A 26,006-nucleotide genomic window follows, 5' to 3' on the forward strand; every position below is an offset into this window, starting at 1 on the left:
CAGGAAATGGGCTGTGGCCCAGGCCCCAGCATTATACAAAAATCATGTAGGATATGATGAGGATTCCCCTCACCATAAAATCTAGTTGAAAACTCAACCAACAATGCTAAGGCAATATCCTGTAAAACAGGAAGCTAAAAACAGGTGAGGGAGATCTTAAATCAACTTAAATCCCAAGGGGTGATTGAAGCATGCACCTCATAAATGAACAATCCTTTGTTTCCTGTATCCAAACCAGACAATTCATATTGTCTAGTCTATGATTACAGACATCTAAAGTCCTGTTGCAAACCTTATGCAGTACAAAATGCACATAGTGCAGCACTGATGAATAACATCGTGCGCAAAAAATGTAAAACTACATTAGATATCTCAAATGGTTTCTTTTGTCAAAACATTGCACCAGAAAGCCGGTATTTGATCGCTTTTTCTATAATGGGGCACAGGGACAATTTTGCCGTCTCCGCCAGGGATTCAAGAATAGTCCAGGATTATTTTCAGCCAGAGTAACGGAGTTACTACAAATGTACGATGATGAGTCATTATCCTATGTCGATGACATTTATCTTACAGATGATGATTTGAACGTGCACTTGAAAAGAGTGAACACCATAATACTTGGGTTCGCCTCTGAAGTGTACAAATTCAATTTTAAGAAATCACGAATTGCCCACCTCAACGTCCTATTTTTGGGATATGAGTTATCAAGTGAAGGCAAGAGCCTGGCAGTAAACTTTTTAGAGAAATGTGCGCTGCTCCAACCTCCAAAAACGCTGAAAAACGTACAGTCAATTCTAGGTTTCCTGAATTTTAGAAGAACTTATGTTCTAAATTACGCAGAAAGGGTTAAACCTCGCTAAGAACTAATCAAACCTGATTTCAAACCTACAAATTGGACACAAAAACACACAGACAACGTGCACAATCTCGTAATCTGAATCATCCCAGGGAGATGCGGATTCACATACCTAACCTTTAATGAAGGTGAGATGGTACCTATAGCATATAAATCACACTTGTGCACACAAGCTGAAATGAAATTCACTTCAAGGAGCGATCTGAGTGGGAAGATTGGATGAGAAGCAAGTCCTTTTTGGATTATAATAAACCCCTCACTCACCAACCTAGTTGGTGACATGCTTCATCATCGGGGTCCACCCTGATAGCCGAATGCCATCAGGGTGTGCTTCGACACCTGAATTACAGTGGAGCGGGTTTATTTGTGTGTGAATAGTGCAAAAAAGGGTGTTAAAAATTGTCCTGGTATGACTATTGTTAATAAAGTTTATTTCTAGACTACTGGACAATATTAAAAATGTGTGAGCGATACAATTATAGTTTGTTATGACCATATGTATCTATGTGTTGGAGGTCTACATGTTTCAACCCGCTAACGGAAGTTGCCGGGTTTTCTTCAGGACCAACGGAAAATGGGTGGTCAGAGTACACTAACACTCTGCCAATCCTAGATTCCTTCGAACTACTGCCAAAAATCTGCAGTAGAACAGTCTCTCAAGCACAAATAGGTGAGAGAGACAGAATAAAAAAGACCTGTGGAAGAAGAATGGAACAATTGTTACAAGCCTGTAACGTCGTGCAGTGCTGTCTCTCATGTGTCTTTTAAACTGTGCTGAACCCATTCAGATCTAAAAACAAGCTAGACGTGCACAGTGGTGAAAAATACTACCAGTGGCGCTGGTGTAGTCAAATCGTGCTGGCGCACCTATCAAGTAGTGGTGTGCAGTGTGATCAAAGTAATATTATTACCTCGTACATTCCACGGATGCTGGTGCGTGAATCGGCTGTGTTCACTTGTACACCTATCAAACAGTGGTAGTGCACCTATCAAATGGTAGTGTGCAAGGTGATCAAGATATCTTAATAGACAGGAGTCTCTCACACTCGACATTTATTGGTGCATGACTCGACCGTATTCATTTACACACCTATCAAGTAGTGGTGTGCACAATGATCAATATATCGTTATACACATAGGTCTCTTGCACTTCATGATTTTTTGTGCGTGACTCAATTATGCTCACTCGAAGTGCAGTGAGAGAATAACGATGTGAAAGTAATTGTCCTTTTAAACATCACTGACAGACAGGACTCACAAACATGTAAACACACAAGAAGAGACCTAAGGGTGGCAAAACTCCCTCCTGTGTTAGGGTCTCTGAGCTTCACGGGGTAGGGTGGGAGTTGGCCTCTGGTAGGGACATATTCTATATTTTGGAAAAGGGTTAAAGATCGTCAGATGCCATTGAAGCGCCTTCGCGATAGAAATTGACTCAAAGGGTATAGTCAATCGTATTTCTGAGCAGAACAATACTTACAGTTTGCCAGAAAAGAGCGTAGCCGATTACCCACATGCCTCTCATGCAGCCACCCCGCGCTGAAACTGCAAGCGCCGTGGCTATTTCAAACAAAGTTCGGCGTTTCCGGGGGGCGGAGTCACGTCAATGGGACAAGGCGTGAACCTCACTACGGAAAGTGTACGGGGCCAAACAAGGAGGTTGCTAAGCAACTGGTCAAAACAGCTATACTAACTGGCAGGAGTTCGAGGCCCGGGACCGGAGGAAAAAGAGTAACACAATTCTTAGTTAGTTCCTCGTAGGGGCCATGAGATAGTACAAAATTAGATGGTTCTTGATTGGATTTGATCAAGTAACATGCAAGGTCTTTATGTAGCCGAACGAGGATAAGGATTAACTTAGTGCATAGGGACAGAGAAGGGGGGGGGGGAACTGGAATAATCCAGTCAGGTAGTTATGCGTGCGCTAGGCACAGGAACTAGATTAAGAGAGATAGTAGCATCACTCACTGCATGTGTTGCACAAGGGTATGATATGGCTGATTTCTTTTGTAGTTTGCCAGTTCATGAGTATAGAGGTCAAAGGACTGTGGCCCATGGGATGTTATCGTTGAGCCCTACAATGTGGGTGGACAATCTGTAGACCCATCTTTGTTCCTTCTCGTACAGACGTTTTTGTACGTTTGGTCCTACTGTCACTTGCTCAATAATTGTCCATACCATATCATTAGGTGTATGGTTTTTTTCAATGAAATGGTCAGTCAACTTGGTCGCATTTTTCTTGCACCGGATGGTGCTACGATGCTCGCTGATTCGCTGTTTTATTTTCCTGGTGGTCATTCCGATATACTGTTTTTTGCAGGTACATTCGATCAAGTAGACCACATTACAGCTGTTACAGTTAGTGTGGGACATCTGTCTCCACACCTTTCCTGGTTCAATCTCAAGTGTCTTAGTATTCCTTGTTAGGTGACAGACGCTGCAGTTGCCGCACCGATAGTGTCCTATTACTTTTGGCATACCCCATGCTTCAGTAATAGTCATATTGACATCTGTCTTTTTTGCTCTTGGTCTGGTATTTACCAAGCTGTCTTTCAGACTATGTTGTTTTTTGAAAGAGAATAGTGGTTTCTCCCAGTGCAGGTTGCCCGTATTTAGAATTGACCAATGCTTATTAATGCTCCTTGTTACTTGATTTGAGATGGCATTGTATGTGGTAACACAGGTCAAAGGTATGTTCTCCTCAGAAGTAGGTTTCTTCTCCAGCAGGGCCTCTCTCGGCTGGTTCCTGGCACGCTTTTGACATTTATTGATAATCCTTGTAGGATATCCGCAAGTTATTAATTTGTTAGTAAGATCGGAGGCTTGTTCCTTGTATTCCGATAATCTGCTGCAGTTGCGGCGTAGTCTTAAGAACTGCCCATACGGGAGGTTTTCCCTGAGTGGGCGGGGATGAAAACTTTCGAACCTTAACAAATTATTCTTAGCGGTGGGCTTATAATGCGTTCGAGTCTCCAGATGATCATTTTCCTTGGTGATTACCACATCCAGGAATACTAGTTCCTTGCTATCAAAGCAGTGGGTGAACTTGAGATTTTGATCACAGGTGTTTATCCAAGTGATAAATTCGTGGAGCCTGTCAGTAGGTCCTTCCCATATTGCAAGGACGTCGTCAATATAGCGTCGCCAGAATTTTATGTTGTCCGCAAATGGGTTTTGAGGGTCTAAGATGAATTTCCGTTCAAAATTATAAACGTATAGTCCTGCCACGCTGGGAGCAAAGACACTTCCCATGGAAGTGCCCCCTACTTGTAGGTAGAGGGCACCCTCGAACTCAAAATAGTTCCGTTTTAGTGCTAGTTTGGCACACTCCAGAATGAATACCCTGGGTGTACTGAATGTCCAGGTGTTGTTATTCAATGTATCCTCCAGGACTGTTATTGTATCATCCTGTGGTATACTAGTGTACAGGCTTTCAATGTCAAAGCTCAATAGAATTGTATCCTCATTCACAGTTATGTCCTGCAGTAGATTTAGCATACTTTTTGTGTCCTGTAAGTAAGTAGAGGTGTTCTGGACAATGGTTTTTAGAAAAAAGTCGCAGAATCTAGACAACGGTTCTAGTAAGGAACCAATGCCCGACACAATCAAACGTCCAGGAGGCGGTGATCTACCTTTGTGCATCTTCGGTAGGATGTAGAAATATGGTATTCTGTTGTCAGTAGTACATAAATAATCCGCCTCCTGTTTGGATATTCTTCCAGAAGCCTCTGCACTTTCAACTAGTTGCAAACTTTCTGATTTAAGTTCAGCTGTAGGGTCTGATGCCAGACTCTGATAATTCCTTGTGTCACTTAGCAGGCGTAGGCACTCCTCCCGGTATGTGTCAATATCCATTACCACTAGGCCGCCGCCTTTGTCAGCGGGTTTGATGATGATGTTATCACAAGCCCGGAGGTTCGATATTGCTACGATCTCCGCATGACTTGTGTTTCTGCACTGTGATGTGGCCTCCATCCTTTCAACGTCATTGTATATTGCCTGCTCAAAGGTAATCAGTTCTACAGGGATAGTGTGGGTCGGCGGAGTAAATGAGGATTTTGTTCTCAATCCACTCTCATTTGGTATTTCAGGTCCTTCTGATATTCCTTGCTTTTCAAAAAAGGCCTTGAGTCTCAATTTTCTGAAAAAACCGGCAAGTTCACAATGCAGTTGGAATTTGTCCAAACGTGCTGTGGGGACAAAACCTAGGCCTTTGTTAAGAACACTTTCTTCAGTATTTTACAAAGGCCTCGAGGAGAGGTTTGTTACTAGGGTTTCGTGTTGCTTGTCCCTGCTTTGCTCCTGGTTTGTCCGCTCACTGGGTCTTCCTCCTCCCAGTGTACTGGATTTTGTTGTCTTCTTCTTCCTTTTCCCCGCCTGCCCCTGGCTAAAAAAGGAGGCCGAAATTGGTTTTGTTGATAAGGCGGTGGTTGGAAGTGTGGTTGGAAAGGTGGTTACCATCCATACATTGGGAAGTGAGGTGGCGGTTGGTTGTAATGGCCTTGAAACATGGTTGGATCGAATTGTGGCCATTGATTTTGGCTTCTGTACCCGCCCCTTGATTTTTGTTTGGCACTGTTTGTGCTTGATCCACTACTATTATTGGATGAGTTGCTGGAAGCATCCGAGTCAGGTGTTGGTTTTGCTTGAATCACAAAATCTGGATCAGAGTATGGGTAAGTCTTGACGAAGGAGAAGCGTTTAAGGTCTTTTTGAAACTTTGTCACCTTTTGCTGCGTCAGATTTTCCCTATACTCGTTTATCTCTTTGTTAATTTCTTCAAGCTTTTTCTTGTATCCTGTGATACTTGTTTTTATGTGAGTCTCCGTTTTTTGGATTTCAATCAGTATTGCTTCAGACAGTCTCAGGGCAGTCTTCAGGATCAGCATGATCCAGTCATGTGTGCAGTGCCGTGCGATTAAGTCCCAGTCCTTTCTGAAGGTGGCATCATCAAGAAAGATGCGCGGTGCATTAGTAACCAAAAGACCCCGTGAAGCTCAGAGACCCTAAAACAGGAGTGAGTTTTGCCACCCTTAGGTCTCTTCTTGTGTGTTTACATGTTTGTGAGTCCTGTCTGTCAGTGATGTTTAAAAGGACAATTACTTTCACATCGTTATTCTCTCACTGCACTTCGAGTGAGCATAATTGAGTCACGCACAAAAAATCATGGAGTGCAAGAGACCTATGTGTATAACGATATATTGATCATTGTGCACACCACTACTTGATAGGTGTGTAAATGAATACGGTCGAGTCACGCACCAATAAATGTCGAGTGTGAGAGACTCCTGTCTATTAAGATATCTTGATCACCTTGCACACTACCATTTGATAGGTGCACTACCACTGTTTGATAGGTGTACAAGTGAACACAGCCGATTCACGCACCAGCATCCGTGGAATGTACGAGGTAATAATATTACTTTGATCACACTGCACACCACTACTTGATAGGTGCGCCAGCACGATTTGACTACACCAGTGCCACTGGTAGTATTTTTCACCATTGTGCACGTCTAGCTCGTTTTTAGATCTGAATGGGTTCAGCACAGTTTAAAAGACACATGAGAGACAGCACTGCACGACGTTACAGGCTTGTAACAATTGTTCCATTCTTCTTCCACAGGTCTTTTTTATTCTGTCTCTCTCACCTATTTGTGCTTGAGAGACTGTTCTACTGCAGATTTTTGGCAGTAGTTTGAAGGAATCTAGGATTGGCAGAGTGTTAGTGTACTCTGACCACCCATTTTCCGTTGGTCCTGAAGAAAACCCGGCAACTTCCGTTAGCGGGTTGAAACATGTAGACCTCCAACACATAGATACATATGGTCATAACAAACTATAATTGTATCGCTCACACATTTTTAATATTGTCCAGTAGTCTAGAAATAAACTTTATTAACAATAGTCATTCCAGGGCAATTTTTAACACCTTTTTTTGCACTATTCACACACAAATAAACCCGCTCCACTGTAATTCAGGTGTCGAAGCACACCCTGATGGCATTCGGCTATCAGGGTGGACCCCGATGATGAAGCATGTCACCAACTAGGTTGGTGAGTGAGGGGTTTATTATAATCCAAGAAGGACTTGCTTCTCATCCAATCTTCCCACTCAGATCGCTCCTTGAGCTTTTCCAGGTGATACTCCTCTTATGTTTATTGATAGTTAGTCTTGGGGACTAGGAGTACTCCCCGTTCACAGTTTCTGTGAACAAATTCCCTTACTCTCTCTTGTGGTTATTTATATGAAATTCACTTCACCTGAAAAAATACTGACAGCAGTTCAGACTGTTGAAGCAAAAGAAAGAGCACTCGCACAGGGTAAGCGCATTAAAATCGTTACATCTGTACCTGCCTTAGAGGCAGTGACAAAAGCAAGCATTCCAAATGCAAAAGCTCTACTTCCGAGATGGATACAATGGGTTAATTCTCTTGCTGCAACAGATGTTGAATACGTTTTTGACCCATATTTAAAAACACAAGAATTCCTACAAAATGATTTAGAATGTCCTCGGCTGACTGAGATTCTTCCACTTGAACATTACGGCTGTATAATATATACAGACGGATCAGCACAACCCGCAATTGGGGGTTAACAAGCTTACAGTGCTGTGTGCGCGATTGTTAAAGGTCGCTGGCGTGAGGGTAAATTTAGACCCATGGTCACTAAAACTCAATCACTCGGAGTCTGTACAGCTCAGCGACCTGAACTACAGGCTTTCAAGATGGCACTTGAAAATACCGTTCGCGAATTCCCCACACTCATAGTGTGCGATTCGCATTACTGCGTCCAGTCTTACAACGAATACTTGCAGAAATAGGTTCAGAACGGCTTCAAAGACACTAAAGCTGGCACAATTAAGCATAAAGTGCTATGGGAAAAAGTAGTTCTTTTGCAAAAAGAACTACAAAAGACTCACGTGATCCATACACTGAGTCATCAGCGTGATGGCGTTCACGTTGAAGGGAATTCATTGGCTGATGAGGCCGCAAAGGCAGCTGTGCATACTGCTTCCGTAGCTGCAATCACTCAAAAAAACAAAACTGGGGGGGGCGTGGCCGAGATGGCGGCACAGTAAGACGTGTCCTGTGAAGGCTCCCCGTTCCTGATCCCCCGACCGGGATTAAAAGCGGACCTACCCCATACCGAACCCCCGCCACTGACCGCAGTAAGCAAACGGGACACTAGCTGGGCAGGCTGGGCCCCTGGTGTGATTCGGTGGCGAAGAAAGGGGGCCGCGGAGTGCGGGCGCCGGCCGCAGCGGTCCAAAGGCGCGAAACCCGCGATCCCGACTCCGGCAGGGGAAGGAGCTTACGGACCTAGCGCGGCGCCCTGGGACCGGCGACATTAAACCGGAGGTTCCCTCGGCGGGCGCAGCGGTCCGGGAGAAAGGTGAATGCCCGGGGCGGACGGCAAAGAAGAAAGAACGACCTGAGACGTGAGGTGCCCGTGGGGCCGGCGCTCCGGATCACGCGAGGCCCCGGCTTGGGCCTGGTCGCCGGAGGAGCGGTGGAGGCTGGCTGGGCGGCCTGGGCCCCCCGAAGTGACTCGGGGCTTGGAAGCCCCGCGCGACGCCACAGGACAACTGCACCACTGCGCTGGGAGCCCCCACAACAAGAAATCAGCGACGGGCCCTGAGGGAGTGGCCTGGAACTCACGCGAGTCCCCGGCTTGGGCCTAATCGCCGGAGGTGTGGCTGATATTTGTTGCCCGGCCGCAGGTGGGGACGGCACAGCGGATCAGAGGGGGTGGCTCTGGGGAGCGGACTCACGAGTCCCCAGTGCCCAACAACACCGGGAGACACCGCAGGGCCCAAGGCGACGTTGCCTCAGCCTACACGGTGCCGTCACGAGGCCTGGTGGTACGAGGCCGCGAACGAGATCAGCGGACACATAGCCCGGGAGGTGAGAGGGAGCCGGTCTCAGAGCGGATAGGAGAGGTCAAAGGGTGCTCTGCGAGTCTGGTGGGGGCCCTGAACTACTGACGGAGACGAAGCGTGCGCCCCATTGATCCCCAGGTCCGCTTGCATGGGAGGAGAGGACGTCAGGGGCCGAGGGCACTGCAGCATACAAGGGAGAGCACCGGGAGCAGAGCCTGGGACCCTAGGGAGTGCCCACGATAGTTCAACGTGCCGGGGGCCGCCCCAGGAGGGGCCCGGCGATCTGCGGCGGAACAGGAGGGGCAGAGGGACTGGGCAGCAGGAGTAGCGGCGTGGGGCACAGCTCAGCCCGCGGCCGGACACCCGGAGACGGCACGTTCCAAGATCCAGGGCCTAACGGCCTATGGCCCTCGTGGAGTCACAAAGCCATCCTGCCTCGCGACACTCCATTACGCGCCCATCACGGACTGACGGCGGTCCCGCCCAGGGGTGCAACTCGACTGGGTATTTAGGCCGACAAAGGGGTGAGAGATGGCTTCCAGCCGAAAAGGGAACCGCAACATATCTGAGATGCTGACCAAAGGGACTCTTAAGGTCGACAAAAGCCCAGACAAGCCGGCTTCGACGCCCCCTCCTAAGGGTAAGGACCTCACAGAAGGAGAGTCCCCGGTGACCAAAGCGTTCATGGAGGCCCTCTTCACTTATCTTAAGGAGGACATCCAAACCTTCCGGCAAGAAATGGCCGGGGATTATAAAGAACTCCGGCGAGATGTCGACGACCTTGGAGAGAGGGTGGCCGCGAATGAGCTCACGGGACAAGCCAGAGGCGAAGAGATAGAGCTCTTGCGGCAAGAAATCATTCGGCTCAACGAGCAACAAAAGGACCTACAATCTCACGCGGAGGACCTGGAAAACCGCTCAAGGCGAAACAACATTCGGGTCCGCAACGTGCCATCCAAAGCAGAAGGGGACGACATGGCGGGATACCTGCGGACCCTGTTTAGATCGGTGCTTGACGAAGACGAAGACTTCGATATCCGTATTGATAGAGCCCACCGGGTGGGTCCAGCTCGTCGGGCTCAGGGTCCCCCGCCAGACATCTTGGCTTTCCTGCCGGACTTCCCTCTTAAGGAGCGCATACTGAAGGCGGCACGTCTCAAGCAACCTCTTCGCTTCCAAGGCCACGCAGTGGAACTGTTCCAGGACCTTTCAGCTATCACCCTTCAAAAGCGGAGGTCGTTCAAGGTAGCCACCGCCTTTCTTCGCAACGAGGGGGTCCCCTACTCTTGGGGGCATCCATTTCGACTGATCTTCAGGTGGAACGGGGCTCTGCACCAGCTGCGTTCTTTAAGTGACACCTGCGCCCTGCTGGGCATTCAGCAAGAGCAGGATCAGCCAGATGATAACGGCGAGGAGAAACAGCCCGGGGCTTCCTTCAGGTCACCAAGGGCGACTAGTGACGGCTGGCAAATGGTGCGCAGGGGCCGACCTCCTAAGAAAGGCCTCAAGCCAAATCCGGAGATAGTGGCGCAGGAACAGGCTGCAGCGATCCATTAGGTCTCCAAGGACACTGGCGCCGACTCCTGAGACGGTGACGGTGGTCGTACTCAGCTAAGTTGTGGCACCACGGTCGGGGGCGGGGCGGGGGGTCCGGAGCCGCCACTGCCACACACCCACACATAAACTCGTTCACCACAGGCCTGGATAGACATTTTAAAGGCCTGGGACAATGTTCACCAGTTGGGGTTTCACGTTTGGAAGAAGGGGGGCTGGGGCGGGGAGGGAGGATGGGGGATGGGGGGTAGGTTCCGGGGTTCCGTACGGGTGGGTCTCATTGGCTCAGACACAGAGAACGGGTGTGGGGGTGTTCCTCCGCTGGACTGCTGGCAGAACGCAGGTGACTACACACACTCTCATGGCTGAGGAGGCTCTCCAGATCCTCACCCTCAATGTTAAAGGGCTCAACAACCCAATAAAGAGGAGAGCGGTGATCTCATATTTAGAACACTCTGGGGCAGCGGTGTGTCTCCTACAGGAGACACATTTATTGGCTAAAGACTGGCATCGCATGAGATCCAAAGCGTTTCCAACTCAGCTCTACTCCTCCACCACGGAGAAAAAAGCAGGAGTGGCCCTACTGTTTGCTAAACACTTCAAAGGCAGGGTGGGGGACAAAGTGGCGGAGATTAAGGGCAGGCTGCTAGCTCACACGATACACATTGGGAGCTTATCACTTACCATAGGGACCATCTATGCGCCTAACGCAAAACAGGAGGCGTTTCTTATGGGGGCACTCTCGGAGGTTCTCGGCACTAGCTCACGACACATATTGATTGGCGGGGACATCAACTTGGTCATGGATAATGTCAAGGACAGGTCAGGTCGCAGATTTGGCGATTCAGGGGCACTGTCCACTGCAGGGAAGCGGTGGCTCACTGACCGGGGGTTTCTGGACACCTGGAGGGAGGCTCACCATACAGCCCCAGGGTATACCTTCTACTCTCATGTGCACCACACGTATGCTAGAATTGATCATTTCCTTAGCTCAACTGACTTGGCCCCCATGACACTGGATGTAGAAGTTGTCCCGGCCGCCCTATCGGACCATGATGCAGTGGTGCTGCGCATGCGGGTACCACGACAGCGGGCGCACAAGGGCAGTTGGCGCCTCCGCGAAACCTTACTCTCCCGCAAGGGAGTCACCGAGCAGATTAGCCAAAGAATCAAGGACTACCTTACCCAGAACGACACGGGGGAGGTGGCTCAAACAGCGGTCTGGGGGGCGCTCAAAGCGGTTATTAGGGGGGAGTTGATTGCAATCTCGGCAGCAGACAACAGGGAACGGAAGGATCGCCGCCAGGAGCTATCGGCACAGGTGCTGGAGTTAGAACAAGCGCATAGTCGCACGGGGGCCCCTAGAATCTGGCGCAAGCTAAAAGCGGCCAGGGCACAGTTGGCGAGCCGGGCGGAATACGCCGCACTGCGCCTTAAACATATGTACTACGTAGGGGGAGACAGGACGGGTGGTTTACTAGCCAATAAGCTCAAGGCGAAAACGGTCCGGGCCAAAATCCCACTCATACGCGAGGATGGGGGCCAGGAGCTTCAGGACGACGACCTTATAGCCAAAGCATTTCAGACATTCTATGCTACACTGTATGCGGCTGACCCCATCGCGGCTGCGGATGCGGGAACAGCATACCTGGAGGGAGCTAATGTGACGGCCCTCAACGAGGCAAGCGCCCTGGCGTTAGACGCTCCTATCCGCTTGGACGAGGTGATCTCCGCTATCGCCCGCCTCAAGCCGCTAAAGGCGCCGGGCCCGGATGGATTCTCTGCGGGCTTCTATAAGTCCTTTTGCCCCCTCCTGGCCCCGGTGCTAACAAAGCTGTTCAACTCCTTCCAGGGGCCGGGATCGATCCCTTCAGAGATGCTGGAAGCGGCGGTTATCGTCCTACCCAAACCGGGCAAGGACAAAACTAATTGCGCGGCTTACCGGCCGATCTCCCTCCTGAACATAGACCTGAAACTTTTCACGGGGATCCTGGCTGCAAGACTGGGCCCTTGTCTCCCCGGTATAATAGAGCCGGATCAGGCGGGCTTTGTCCCAACCCGCCAAAGCGCAGATAACACCAAACGCCTGTTGCACCTGATCGATAAAGCGTGTTTTAACGCCTCGGATGCAGCCCTTCTATCGGTCGACGCTGAAAAGGCGTTTGACCGGGTTGACTGGATCCACCTTGACCGGACGCTTGGGAGATTTGGAATGGGCGAGAGGTTCAGGGCATGGGTGGCTAGTTGCTACACCTCCCCTCAGGCAACGGTTAAGGTAAACAGAACGAGCTCCACACCATTCGCCATAGGCCGCGGCACGAGGCAGGGCTGCCCGCTCTCGCCCCTACTGTTTGCCCTCTACATAGAACCGTTTGCCCAACGAGTGAGGGACAATCGGGCCATCAAGGGCATTACTTTTGGGGGCGAAGAACATACGATCAGCTTATATGCAGACGACGTCTTGGTGGCTGTTAACGACCCCAGGGTCTCGATCCCAGCGTTCCTGGAAGAGATGGAACGTTTCGGTGAGGTGTCGGGCTTTAAGATGAATGTTAGCAAATCGATCGTTCTCCCCCTGGGGTGCAACGCCCACCAAGCCCACAGGGGCTTGTTTAACATAGGTGGGCTAACCACACGTACCGCGCTCCCATATTTGGGGATCGAGCTAACACCTAATACGGCGCAAACAGTGGAGCTGAACTATACTAAACTGCTCACAAACGTCCAGGAGGATATTCGGCGTTGGAAACAACAGCCGCTCTCGTGGCTTGGTCGGGTAGCAGCGGTTAAAATGTCCCTGCTACCAAAGATACTGTATTTGTTTCAAACCATCCCAATCACGCCCCCGATAGGCATGATCAAGAAGTTGCAAGACACCATACAGCAATATGTATGGGCAGGCAAACGCCCAAGGATGCGGCGAGACCTGCTCGCACGCGTTCCCACGGAGGGAGGGTTGGGGGTCCCCGACCTGCGGAGGTACTTTCAGGCTACACAGATGCGATACTTCCTGGAGTGGTCCAGGCCAATGTCAGAGAAGCGCTGTCTATTCCAGGACCGGGCCATGGCTGGGATGCCGCTTTGGAAGATCCCATTCTTGGCTCGAACGGACAGACCAGCATATATTAAGAAATCACCCATCACCAAAACGCTTCTACAGGTCTGGGATGCGGTTGCAGTGACACACGGCCTCACATCCTTCCCCTCTCCAATGACGCCACTGTTCGGAAATCCAGCATTTCCTCCGGGAAGGGTCCCTGGCTCCTTCCCGCAGTGGAGACTGACCGAGTGCAGTTCCGCAGGCCACCTATTCGACACACAGGGCTTTATGTCACTTAGGGACGTACAGGAAGGGTACTCAATCAATAACCCGCAAAATTATCAATATTTCCAACTGAGGCATTGGCTCACTGGAAAGGACATCATACCGCACGTGGGCCGTGCTCTCAGTCCTTATGAGAGATGGCTTCTTGCCAAGACCTCGGATAAAAGGGCGATCACTGAACTGTACAAGATTTTAACTCCGCCCCAGCCACCGAATAAATCCGCGGGCCAGCAGCGATGGGAGAGGGAACTGGGACGCGAGCTCTCACACAGGGAATGGCAGGACATCTACTACCGGGCGCATCATACGGCCCGTAATGTAGCCAGCCGGGAAGCGGCGGTGAAGGTGGCCTATTACTGGCACCTGACGCCAGAGCGCCTACACAAAAGCAACCCCCGCAGGGACCCCTTGTGCTGGAGGGGCTGTGGACACATAGGGACCATGCTTCACCTGCTATGGGAATGCCCGATGGTGCTGGACTACTGGGTGGAGGTCCTTCGGGATGTGGATGACTGCTTCGATACAGAGATCCCCCGCTTTCCTGCGTATGCGATCCTGGGCCTGCCCAACAAACTCACCTTTCCACTCAAATCTATTCGGGGTCGCCAAATGGGACTGGCCATAGGGGCAGCATCACAACATATTCTTTCTCTTTGGGGTACCCCTAGGAAACCCACTCACACAGGGTGGCTCCATAGATTGTGGTATACACTGGGGATGGAGCGGATACAGGCGTCCCTCACACAGTCCTCAGACGTCTTTAAAGAAACATGGGCACCTTTGATCTCCCTGTTGTCCCAAGAATTCTGAGAACTCACCTGCCCCAAGTATCTTAGAGTCCTTAGACTAGTTGATGACTTCCATACGCCGCCAGGAGATGGGACGTGAGGAGTCAGTGGAGGACACACTTGTACACCATACACCTACATAGCTATACACACCGGACGGAAGGGGGGGGGTAAGGGTTAGTTCTGAGAACGGGGTAGTTGGGGTTAGGGAGGTCCTCTGGGAGGCGGGGTAAGGGGGGGTGTTTGAAAGACAGTTAAATAAGGTGCGGGACTCCAGCCCTCTTGCGCGGACTCAAGGTACTCTGCTCCGTAACTGGCTTCCTGCTAAATGCATTGGATTTTGGGGCGGCACTGCACTAGGGCTTTGTCTATCTGTTGGCTGAAATGTTTTACTTGAATGCAACTGTCAATAAAAATATATTTGATCAAAAAAAAAAAAAAACTGGACAGTGAAATAATCCAAGCTGTCACTGCTTCAATAAAAGACAGTCGTAAGACACTCCCGAAAGGCTCTCCAGTTAAGTACTCATATATAACTGATGCAAACAATGTTCCTTTTGCTTGAATCCCTGGAGTGGGGAATAGGGCAATACCAAACATGGAACATAGGCTAAGACTAATTTTAGCAACTTATGAAGGGCTCGGCTCTGCACATGCAGGAGTTTCCGCAACAGTATCATTGTTAAAACAGAGATACTGGTGGCCGCGCATGAGGAAACAAACTAGAAACTATGTTTTAGAGTGTGAAATCTGCCAAAAAATGAAAGTCTCTACAGTAAAACGACCTGCGCAGACACCCCATCTAATTTCAGATAAACCATTAGCGTGTGTTTACCTGGACCACTATGGTCCCTTCCAGAGGGATGGTAACTATAAATATATCATGGTCGCAGTAGATTCCTGCACAACATTCATTTGGATGTGGCCCCAGCGCTCGGCTGAAGCCAGAACTGTTATAAAAGATTTGCGAGTCTTTATCGGCACGTACGCCATCGGCACGCTACATTCTGACCAGGGTCCTGCGTTTAGCTCCAAAGCTTACAAGGAGGCCATAGCCATCTTGGGTGTTGCATTGCGGTTTTCGAGTCCCTTCCATCCTGAGGGGAATGCGGTAGTGGAAAGAAAAAACGTGACATAAAGCAATCTATAACAGCTAGGGTATTAGGTTCGGGTGACGGGTGGGTCAGACATCGAAATAGTGTCCAACGAAGTCTTAACAATCTGCCAAGAAATTCTCTGGGGGGAATCTCTCCATATGAACTATTATTTGGTACTAGAAGGCTTATCCAGGACCTTGATTGTCAAACTTCAGTGGTGGAACAGAAACCCTTTGATATCAAAGACCGTTTGGCTGTTTTAAAGGAGTTAAATGAAACAAGAGGAAGTCTGAGTAACACAACACAAAGCCCAACGACCACTGAAGAAAAACCACCTGTCCCAACAAGACCTGTCTGGATTCCAAAGATTGGGGATCTAGTCAGGGAAAAGATAGCGGTAAAGAAGGAATTTGGGCCTTCTAATAGAAAAGCTGTACCTGTCTTAGCAATCCTTGGAACAAGAGACCTGGTAAAACCACATCATGTGGCCGATAATAAGTAGTAGGCCCAGTGGACTCCCAAGAAGTAGCAAATGACCAAATCTAGCTACTATTCAAGAGGTTCAAACTGAAAGACTTATCACCTTTGATAAACCTGCAGTGAGAAAAGAAGGACACAGCCATGGAACTCATCCCTCTTGATACCCAAATATCAGTTCGTCAAGAAACTCCTGTCTACAATGATGTAGAATCTGACTACACAAACATGTCAAAGGAGGAAGCTACTCCAGTGATCTCAAAAAATCTGGATGCAATACCAACTATTGACAGAACTGCCTCTGGCTATTTGATCAACTTAGATAACTTTTCTGAGGATCCCAGTGATCCTGAAATAATGCCAGCAAATAAAAAAGTTAAAGATAAAAATAGCAGAACTCATTCATCAACTTGAGAAAACATATCTGGTTTCGCCATGGGTTGAATTTTGGATAGCATTAGGTGTACTTTTTCTGCTACTATGGCTCATTCTTGTTTGGTGTTTGGGACAAATGATAGATGGAAAATACAGTACAATGGACACAGCAAGTATGAACATCAACTTGCTCCTGCAACCTTACAAGTCATCTCATCGTGAGCGAAGAGACCTGTCATCAGTGAACATCACAGCCGTTCCTATACCTGGTAGTATAGCATGGGACACAACTGATTATGACATTTATGGCCCGGTGGAACTGCTGAAAATTCCACACCAGCTCAAGGTTTCTTTAAGTGATTTTGTTTCATCAAGCACCTTTTCAGATGATTGGGACTTTGAAACTGTTAATAATATGATGTCAGACTTAGAAATGTCAGCAAAATTTCAAAAACATGAACACCTAGAAGGTTCACCAAGTTATGAAAAACTGTATTGTTATAATCATGTTGGTCACCATTATTTGCACAAATCTGAAAATCCTAGAAATGTTTCTTTTTACAATCAATGGGAACATTGTCCAACACCGCCAAAAGGCAGCTCTATGACATTTTATGACACATTTCCATACTTTACAGGTTTTAATGTCACAAACCGAGAAACGTTTTATTTAAAAAATGTGAATAAGACAGGAATGAAAACCATGTTGACCAACACTAAACACATTTATTTTGCAAACTTTTATGCTCAACTGTCTACAATAGGGTACAACTTTTGGAAAGACAAAATTGAGACAAAAACTGCCTGGGGCACAAAAGAATGGCAGGTGCAGGGTTTAGAAGCCTTGTTCAGAGCCTGCATTATACCAGAACAAATTATATTTTTGAATGACACCGTTCAACAAACATCATGTCTTGGCTTAGCTAAGATAAAAGATTTAAACAAAACGTCAATACCTAAGGCCACACCTGACAGTAATGGCACTGCAGATGCGGAGATAGACGTGAAACATTTTTTAAAACACAACAGAACCAATCCTGATTGGAAACAATGGTTAATCTGGCCCATAGACACGAATAACTGTCAAGATAGATTCATGAACAAAACAGAAGGGTTCAAAATGAATAGGCCTGATCCAAGATACTCCCAGAGATAACATCCAGGGATAGTCACCACATACAGTGTAGGAAAACTATGCCTTGATTGACTACAGAAATCCACACTTCCAGAAATTAAACAACACTTGACTCTACTTAAAGAAGGCGTTGACTTACGAGACTTCTTACTTGGGCCTCGTAAACAACGTCAAAAATGTTTCATATACGCCGGTATATACGCTGCGCACAACGAAGCTTGGAAAAGAACGCAAATGGAAACTGCAGAAAAAATACAAGAAATTGATCGTGTTTATTTAGAGAAAGCACTCTCTGTAGTGGACAATGGGTTAACAACTCTGTCCTCCAGAATTTATTCTTTGGACAGCATTGTATCATCTGCCATTGACATAATAGAACAGGATTTGCTAATGTTACAACATGGCTAGTCTCAATTGCGTTCTATAATGCTACTAGGCCGGACATTGCAAAATCTCCGTTCAGGCTATGTGCCATGGCGTCTAATCAATACCATGTCATTGTTTACTGTCTTTGACCTTACAGATAAACAAATATCTCTGGCACAAAGAGGAGCAGACTATACGGTGCTGAGCATTGAAAAACTGGAAAGATTACCATTAACAGTTTCTGAGAAACCTGTAGTTGAATGGATAATATATGGCACCATAACGATACCAGTGACGATTTTCCAATTTCAGTATTGTCTACAGCATTTACCAGCAGGCCTGTATGAAAGGTTGGGTAAAGGATATATTAAGTCAACCTGGAATTTACCATACACACACAAATGTTGAAGTGGGGGAAAGGAGGTATTTCTTAGTACAAAAAAACTGTAAAAACTCACTAAGCGGTACACTTTTATGTGAAGGTATTAATTTACATGGAGCCTGCGAAGGTTCTTTAAATAACCTTTCTTGCCACATGCACGGCACTCCAGCGGCCGTGATAGACCAGATTTTCAGGCAGCTTTCCAATGGGAGTTACATTATGCTCAATGATTGCAGCTGTTGTGGCATGTTGCCAGGAAAAGCTTATCTGGTTAGTGTGTCGGCCAGGGTCACTTGTTGTATCCAAGTATTGTATCCAAAAAGTAATACAGACAGGAAGACGGCGTTATGGCCTTCACTGAATATCTCTTCTATGTGAATTGATACTTTAAGCAGAATAAAAGCCATTCTTTTACAAAAAACTGTGCCACTGACCTCGTCTAGAGAAACTTATGATCTGCAAGTTGCAAGGACTTCTGCAGGGATACGTGCATTATTATCAACAAACTGGCCAGTACATTTCGCAGAAATGTTAGGTCAAGTCTTAAACATGTCTGACACCAGTGGCATCGCACATGTATTTAAGACGATCCTTTCAGGACTGCTAACACCATTTGAAGCAGTCCTCGTCATTTTTCCAAATTTCGTGCACACTGTATTCGGTGGTCTGCCTCTACTTTTGGGACTCTTAGCAGGAATTCTATTTTAATTTCTCCTGCTCTGATATGGCAAGTCCAGTCACCGACGATACCCAGATTACAATGGAACGGGCTCTCCTGGCCATGCGGTATCGTGACAGAATTACACAGATTCTTGGCTTGGCTCGTTTAAGAGATCTGAATACCACTTGGTTCCTTTCATTCAGACCAATCTGGCAAGATTGCATCTTACCTGTTCTACGATGCCTGCTTTGCGGAGAAGAATACGTGTTAGACATCTGTCTTACACTTCCATCATGACTGCCAATGGATGTTAACACCTTGCTGGGTCCTGTAACGACTCATACACCGTGTTGCCCCCAATGGCTGCCAATCCTGATGACGGCATTCATTGAGATCTCACCAGCGATTCCAGCTATTGGTGAGGTACGTGGAACAACAGGCACACAGGTACCATCCACATCAAACATTGCTAATGCGAATGACGCTGACGGCGATGCTTCACATCTATGCACATTTGATCTACTTGAAGAAGTAGTTCCACTTTCGCCAACTGTGGTAGACGGCTTCTTTGCCAGCTTAGATGATTTGATGTTTTCTCCCGACACGAGAATAACTTTTGAAAGTGCACACAGCGTTCCATGAACTCTGAAATTCGGCCTTCGGTTTTTCGAAACAAACCCTCTAACTTGGGAACTATTTGTTTCTACAATCTACATTTGAAAACTTTTTTCTTCATACCAGAATAGACCCTTTTACTTGGCACAAAGTCTGCTTACAATTCTCGCTCCGGTGCCTACTCGATTCACGGGTTCACACTCTGTGACTCTGGGCAATAGCTTGCTTAATCTCCACAACGGCCCCTTGTGGCGGGATGCCTGGCTTTCACCTTGCGGATACCCTGCCGGGGTTATCTCACAGGGGAATACCAGGACGGGTTCCCTAAGCAAGCGCTTAGAAACCGCTTGGTGATTTGCGCTATATAAATTCCTGTACATTTACATTTGCTTAGGGTAGAACTATTCTTAGAGAACAAGAAATTCATTTGACACTTCCTATAGACACATATTTGGCATTATTTCATGAAAACGTTAACTGTTTATATATTATGCTATAGAATGGTCTCGACTTTTTCTTCTGTAAATTTAGAGCTATTTCATGAATGTCATTTCATGTTTCATTTAAATAACATTTTTTAATGACAGCTATTGCTTATAAGATACGTGCAAGAAAAAAACTCATGTATGTGAATGCACGATATTTGATGCATTTCATGTATTTTGGGTGGGATTATAAACACATGCTTTAGTTATGTTTTTTATGCTTATAGATTTAGTAATATTAGACATAATACGTGGAGTGGGTGTTGTATAGCGTTTTAAGACCCTAGTGTAATTTTCCCAATTCATGCCCTTATATATGCATAGAAATCATAACCATATTAAGGTATAACTCAAGTAGTCCTAATTCGGCTTGGCTACTTCCACTAGTTCCGAAAATCTACAACGATTTCTTGGAAAAGCCCGCCTTCCGCAGTCTGGGACTTCCCCCTGCATGAATATTAATTTATCCAAGAACTCATGGAGTTTTCGGAGAATTAAGTCTCTAATTACGTTATTATGTCCAATCTTATGTCAAACTCGGCACCTTCAAGGTATAAATATGCTCACACTTGTCCAAACAAACACACAGTGGTTTGGAGCAGTTCGACTATCTACTTGCCCGACGCGCCCTGCTGCAGCAAGTGCCGAAGGAAGCCCACCCTCCAGCTGATGCACTGAGAGACGCTGTACTTTCTCCAGCCGAGAAATCCAGCTCCAGTGTTTCCAGGCTATCCTTGCGGGTTGCTAGGAAATCGAGTCCTGAGAGAGAGATACAAGACCTCCTTCATTCTAAAACCAAGGTACAGAGCTGATTAGACCCTAAGAGAATTCTTGGAATAGTTTCTTGGCAAAGAATACTAGAACTAGGCTTCACCTTACTTACTTCTTTCCTTGTACTAGACCTAGGTTAGGTACACCGGGGTAGGCGTATTTTAGAAACACCAGTTGAGTACTTTTAGACATTATTTATCACTGTATGTATTTTATGCATCTTAGGTATTTTATGGCTTAGAAACCATATCATGCTTTTACAATATTATTTTATAATACTCTTCGTACTGTACGCTTTGTACTTTACCACAAGTATTACGATTGCAGCAGTTCATTTCTTATGCTTGAGAAAGAAGACTGTTCAATAAAAACCTTTTATTGAAAACGCCCGTCTCTCTATTTCTCTGCACCTCTGGTGAAACGAAGCATGCACGATTGACTGAGTGAAATAACTATCTATTGTTTCCGCGACTCTAAAGATATATTTCTTATTCTTGGGAAACAAAGTCGTCATGTTTTAAGCGGTTGTCGGAAACCAATCCCTTCTTGTTCATTCGAGAATGTTTCTAGTGACCTCTGAGCTAGCTGGCACACACACAATTAAGTCTAGTATATTCGGTAGAGACCTAGTCGACTTCAGTCCTACGTCTAAAGTACAGGATATACTATTCCATTGCGCAGAGCCTATTGGGAATATAGGAACTACACTACAACCTGAACGTCACACTTGATAAGAGTAGGTGGCATCCCCCAGCATGGGAAACGCCCTGGAGTGTGCCTGGGCAAAGACCGGGCCAAGACGGACCCACCTACGCCGGTCATTACCAGGAAAAGGCTGGGCTGGGCGACACCCCTTGGTTTCTCAGATATGCCTCTGGTGGGTCTTGCTTCTGCGCCTATGGGAATAACACCCCATATTACGCCACTTCCACTCCTACTCCCATTGCACAACCACAGATACCAACACAGCCAGTCAGCCTACTCAGGTACTGATACCTAGGCTAGCTCCAAGGTCGCCCCTCTGTTCTGACAGAGTGGGAGGTGAAGTTACTGCAAAGGATCCACAAAGGAGGTTTTTTTTGACCAGTGACCCACCTCCATGCCCATCAAGCCTGTAGTCAACCTTCCCCCTGCCAATTGCCCTTATGTGTTAGTTCTTACTGGGGTACCCACTCTGCATAGTGAGTTGAACAAATCAAACGAGGAGTTGTTCAATAAGACCTTAGACTGGCTTCGCCTACCCATCATGTAAAATATATCTTGCTGACCCAGAGGTGTGATTGGATAGGACCGGTGTAGCTTACACCCCAGGAGACTGCCTAATACTGAATTTCACATCCCTGCTTTTTTGAAGATTTAAAAGACAAAATTACTAACTGGGCCTGGCTTGCTTACATCAACAAGTTTGACTTTGCGGCTCTGCAAGAAACATGGGAGTTCTCTTTTGCATCTTGAGATGGCTTTGCCTGTGATTCTTGCCTTGCCACCCCCGTGGTAGAGCCTTGGGAGCCGTTCCACTTGGATTAACCTGAAACTGCATGTGACAGCATCTGTTATTGACTCTGGGAGTCTCACCTTCTATTTATAATAATGAGTTTACTAGCACTGACTGTGTCCATTGTACCCACTTGTTTAATTTTCTTTCCAATTTGCAGTTTGTGGAGACTGGTGTAATGTTCCAGCCATATAATTTTCTGTGCAGGGACTTTAATGCAAAGCTGGCAGCCCATTCGTAGGCCGTAGGGTTTCTACCTGAGATGCTATCCGGGGGGAGTGGGGCGGGTGGGGAGGGGGTTGCAATGGCAGAGGTGAAGAGCTGTCAAGGCACATAGCTGCACAGAACTTGGCCAAACTTATCGACCTGTCTAGTGGGGACAGGCCACTTGTGCCGTCCTTCGTAGAACACAGCCGAGACTCAATCATTGACTATATGATCAAGGAAATTATTTTTTGGCATACTTTTCTAAGGGGGAGGTCATGAAGACAGAGTGGGGGGGGGGTTATAATACCCCTTTAGCCACAGGCCACTTGCCGGTGAACAGATTCACCCGCCCCACTGCAACAATCCCTATCACCCAACACTCCACCAATGGCCTTAGGCCTATTTGGTACTTAAAGGTTCCAGGGGACACTGGCCACACTACTAAAGACACAACTTAGATTGTTCCTTAATTTCTGGCAGAGTTTAAGCCAGGGTATGAGAAACTTCTTGTTAAAACCTTCTCGGCCCAATAAGGGAGGGACGCGCTGGTTTGATGGGCACTGCTCGGCAGCCAACCATAGATTAAGGAAGTCAGTGATTGCTTGGCCCAGAGATCAGAATGAGGTCCTCGCAGCTCGCATGTTTTTTGTTTTTTTAGTTTTGTTTTGTTCAAATATCTTTATTGCTTAGTTTTAAAAAAGAAATGCATATGTACTGGAAGGCCTACGTTTGAGCAGGAACATCTTGGGGCCTGATTGGGTAGTGCATTTTAGCACCATCTATAACATTGTGGAGAAAGAAGGTCAGGGTGATTTTTTGCAGTGTAGATTGCAGCAATCTATGCCACTCTCGGTATCGCTGTCAGAAGTGGAGATGGTGATCCTCCAGAGCTCAGGTGGGAAAGCCCCTGGAAGGGACGGGGTACCTATTGACCCCATAATGCATAACATTGATCTGTGGCGACCCTTGTGCATTAACGCTTTCAATCTCTCATTGAACAAAAATATCCCAAGCTCATGGGCCTTTTAAACTATCGTACCCATCTTCAAAAAAAGGAGATCATATGTAACCTAAATGTTACTACCCGATTTCCCTAATTGATAGTGCAGTAAAAATAATAGGCCGGGTCGTTTTTAACCATCTTGCTACATGGGCCCAAGATAACAACACTCTTCGCCCCTTCCAATTTGGCTTCCATCCTGGACTGGGTACAGTGAAGCAATGTCTTTATTCGAATTTGATAGTCAATAAATACACCTTTGTCAGGGGCTGCTCACCATATCTGGCTTTTATGGACCTCTCCACAGCCTTTGACTGTGTTGATGGGACCAAACTGTGATTGATGCTATTGGATCTTACGGTGGAGGAGACATTAATAGCATCTTGCACTTGCTGCACGTAAAACCTAGACACAAAACAGTGCTTGGTCAAAATTGAGAATGTTAACTAAATTCTCCCTTGAACAAGGAGTGCGCCAAGGCAGCATCTTGGCCCCATTACTTTTCATCTACTATATATATAAAAACGAATGTATGTCTGTCTATCTGTCTGTTTGTCCTTTATGCATTACTACACCATTCATCCGATCACCATGAAACTTTGGAAAATTGTTGAGTACACTCCCGCGAAGGTTTCTGGCATAACATTTTTTTTTTATTCGGCCGGCCACCCAGGGCCCACATAATCTTTCGAATAATGAATATTTCCATTTATTTATTTTCAGCGAATTTGCGAGCATCGTCGACAGTTATGCCCCCCAAAAGAAAATCGATTGGTCGATCTACATCTGAAGCACGAAAGAAAAAGGCATTATGAGCTTCAGAAACAGATGAGCAATGGGAAGCAAGATTAGAAGCTGTTCGAATACAAATTGCTCAAACCCGTTCTTCTCAAACGAACAAGCAACGAGAATCAAGATTGGAAGCCGATCGAGTACGCACTGCTCAAGCCCGTTCTTCTCAAACAAACAAGCAACGAGAATCAAGATTGGAAAGACATCGATTACGCACTGCTCAAGCCCGCTCGAATGAAACAGGAGAGCAACGAGAATCACGATTGGAAACCGATCGATTACGCACTGCTCAAGCCCCCTCGAATGAAACAGGAGAGCAACGAGAATCAAGATTGGAAACCGATCGATTACGCACTGCTGAAGCCCGCTCGAATGAAACAGGAGAGCAACGAGAATCAAGATTGGAAACCGATCGATTACGCACTGCTCAAGTTTCAATAAATATGACACAATGTAAATTGAATGTTAACATAACAAGTTTCCTTGAATTTCCTTTCTTATGAGATCGCAGCAACGCGCGACGGGTAAGCTAGTCATCTATATAAATGGTTTGTGTTCTCTCCTGAACTAGACTTCCACAGACATCCCTAAGATTGCCCATATCCAGGTGCCCACATAGCTGTGTGCTGATGACCCGGTCCTACTGGCACAAACCTCGAATGCCCTACAGGTGCTTGTGGACTACTTTGTCTCCTTTATGAGTAGCTTAGATCTGGTTACAAACTTTGGGAAGTCACACATCATGGCGTGTGGGCCTGGCAAAAGAAATACTTCCAAGCTTTCTATTAAAGGACAGTCACTTAGCAGCATGAATGATTTCAGCTATTTAAGGATAATTTTTAACTCCATTGGCTCCTGGCATCCGCAGCTAAATAGGTAATGACTCAAACTTAGTAGAGCTGCCTGTGCAGTTTTAAAATCTTCCAAGAGCTGCGGAGAAAGGGACAATCTCTCCTATTTTAAATATGTGTAATGCTCAGAGTGTTACCGCAGCACTATATGGTGCAAGGGTTTGGGGCTATCTTAGTGTTTCCCCCATTCAAGCAGTGGAAAATTGTATATGTTGGAGGCCTCTCTAACTCCCACCATCTAGCTCAAATTTCATCATGCACTCGGAGCTAAACCTGCAATATATATCCAACAAAGAAAAATTAGCACCCCTGCTGCTGTAGGTTGGTGTGTGGCTTAATCCTGATGCCACTCTTTGCAGGTAAATTATCACCAACGTTAACAGTTTGGACAAGGACGGTACGATCCCATGGCTAGATTACATTTTAAAAACCTTTTGTGTGATGGGACTGTCCGCCCTGTTGATGACCCCCTCAAGCATCAATAGGAATGACAAGCCAAGGGTTAAGCACCAATTCTCAGAGCTTTGTACAGCAAAAAGGCGCTATATCGAATCAAGTAAGAGTTCTATGCCGGGTTATTGTAGGTCCTTGGCACCTGCTCAACCTATTTGTATCTGACTCTGTCAGGTGGCCCATAGGGACATTGTTGTTTTTCACTAACTTAGCATGAGTTTGTTGCAGCTTGCCTGCTGCTTTGCACACGTTACTACACGTCTTTATTTTTGCCAAAGATTGCTTTCAAATGAAAACTCTTCGCTGTGTTTGCTCTCTGCATGTTCCTGTGATTTTGACTGAAAATTATGTGCAAGGTCAATCAACAATGCCCCTTGTTATTTTGTTTTGGCCAGTCCTTAGCCCTTAGACAAAACATACCGATGCAGCTGTTTTTGG

Source organism: Lissotriton helveticus, chromosome 9 (genome assembly GCF_964261635.1).
Source record: "Lissotriton helveticus chromosome 9, aLisHel1.1, whole genome shotgun sequence".
Lineage (NCBI taxonomy): Eukaryota > Metazoa > Chordata > Amphibia > Caudata > Salamandridae > Lissotriton > Lissotriton helveticus.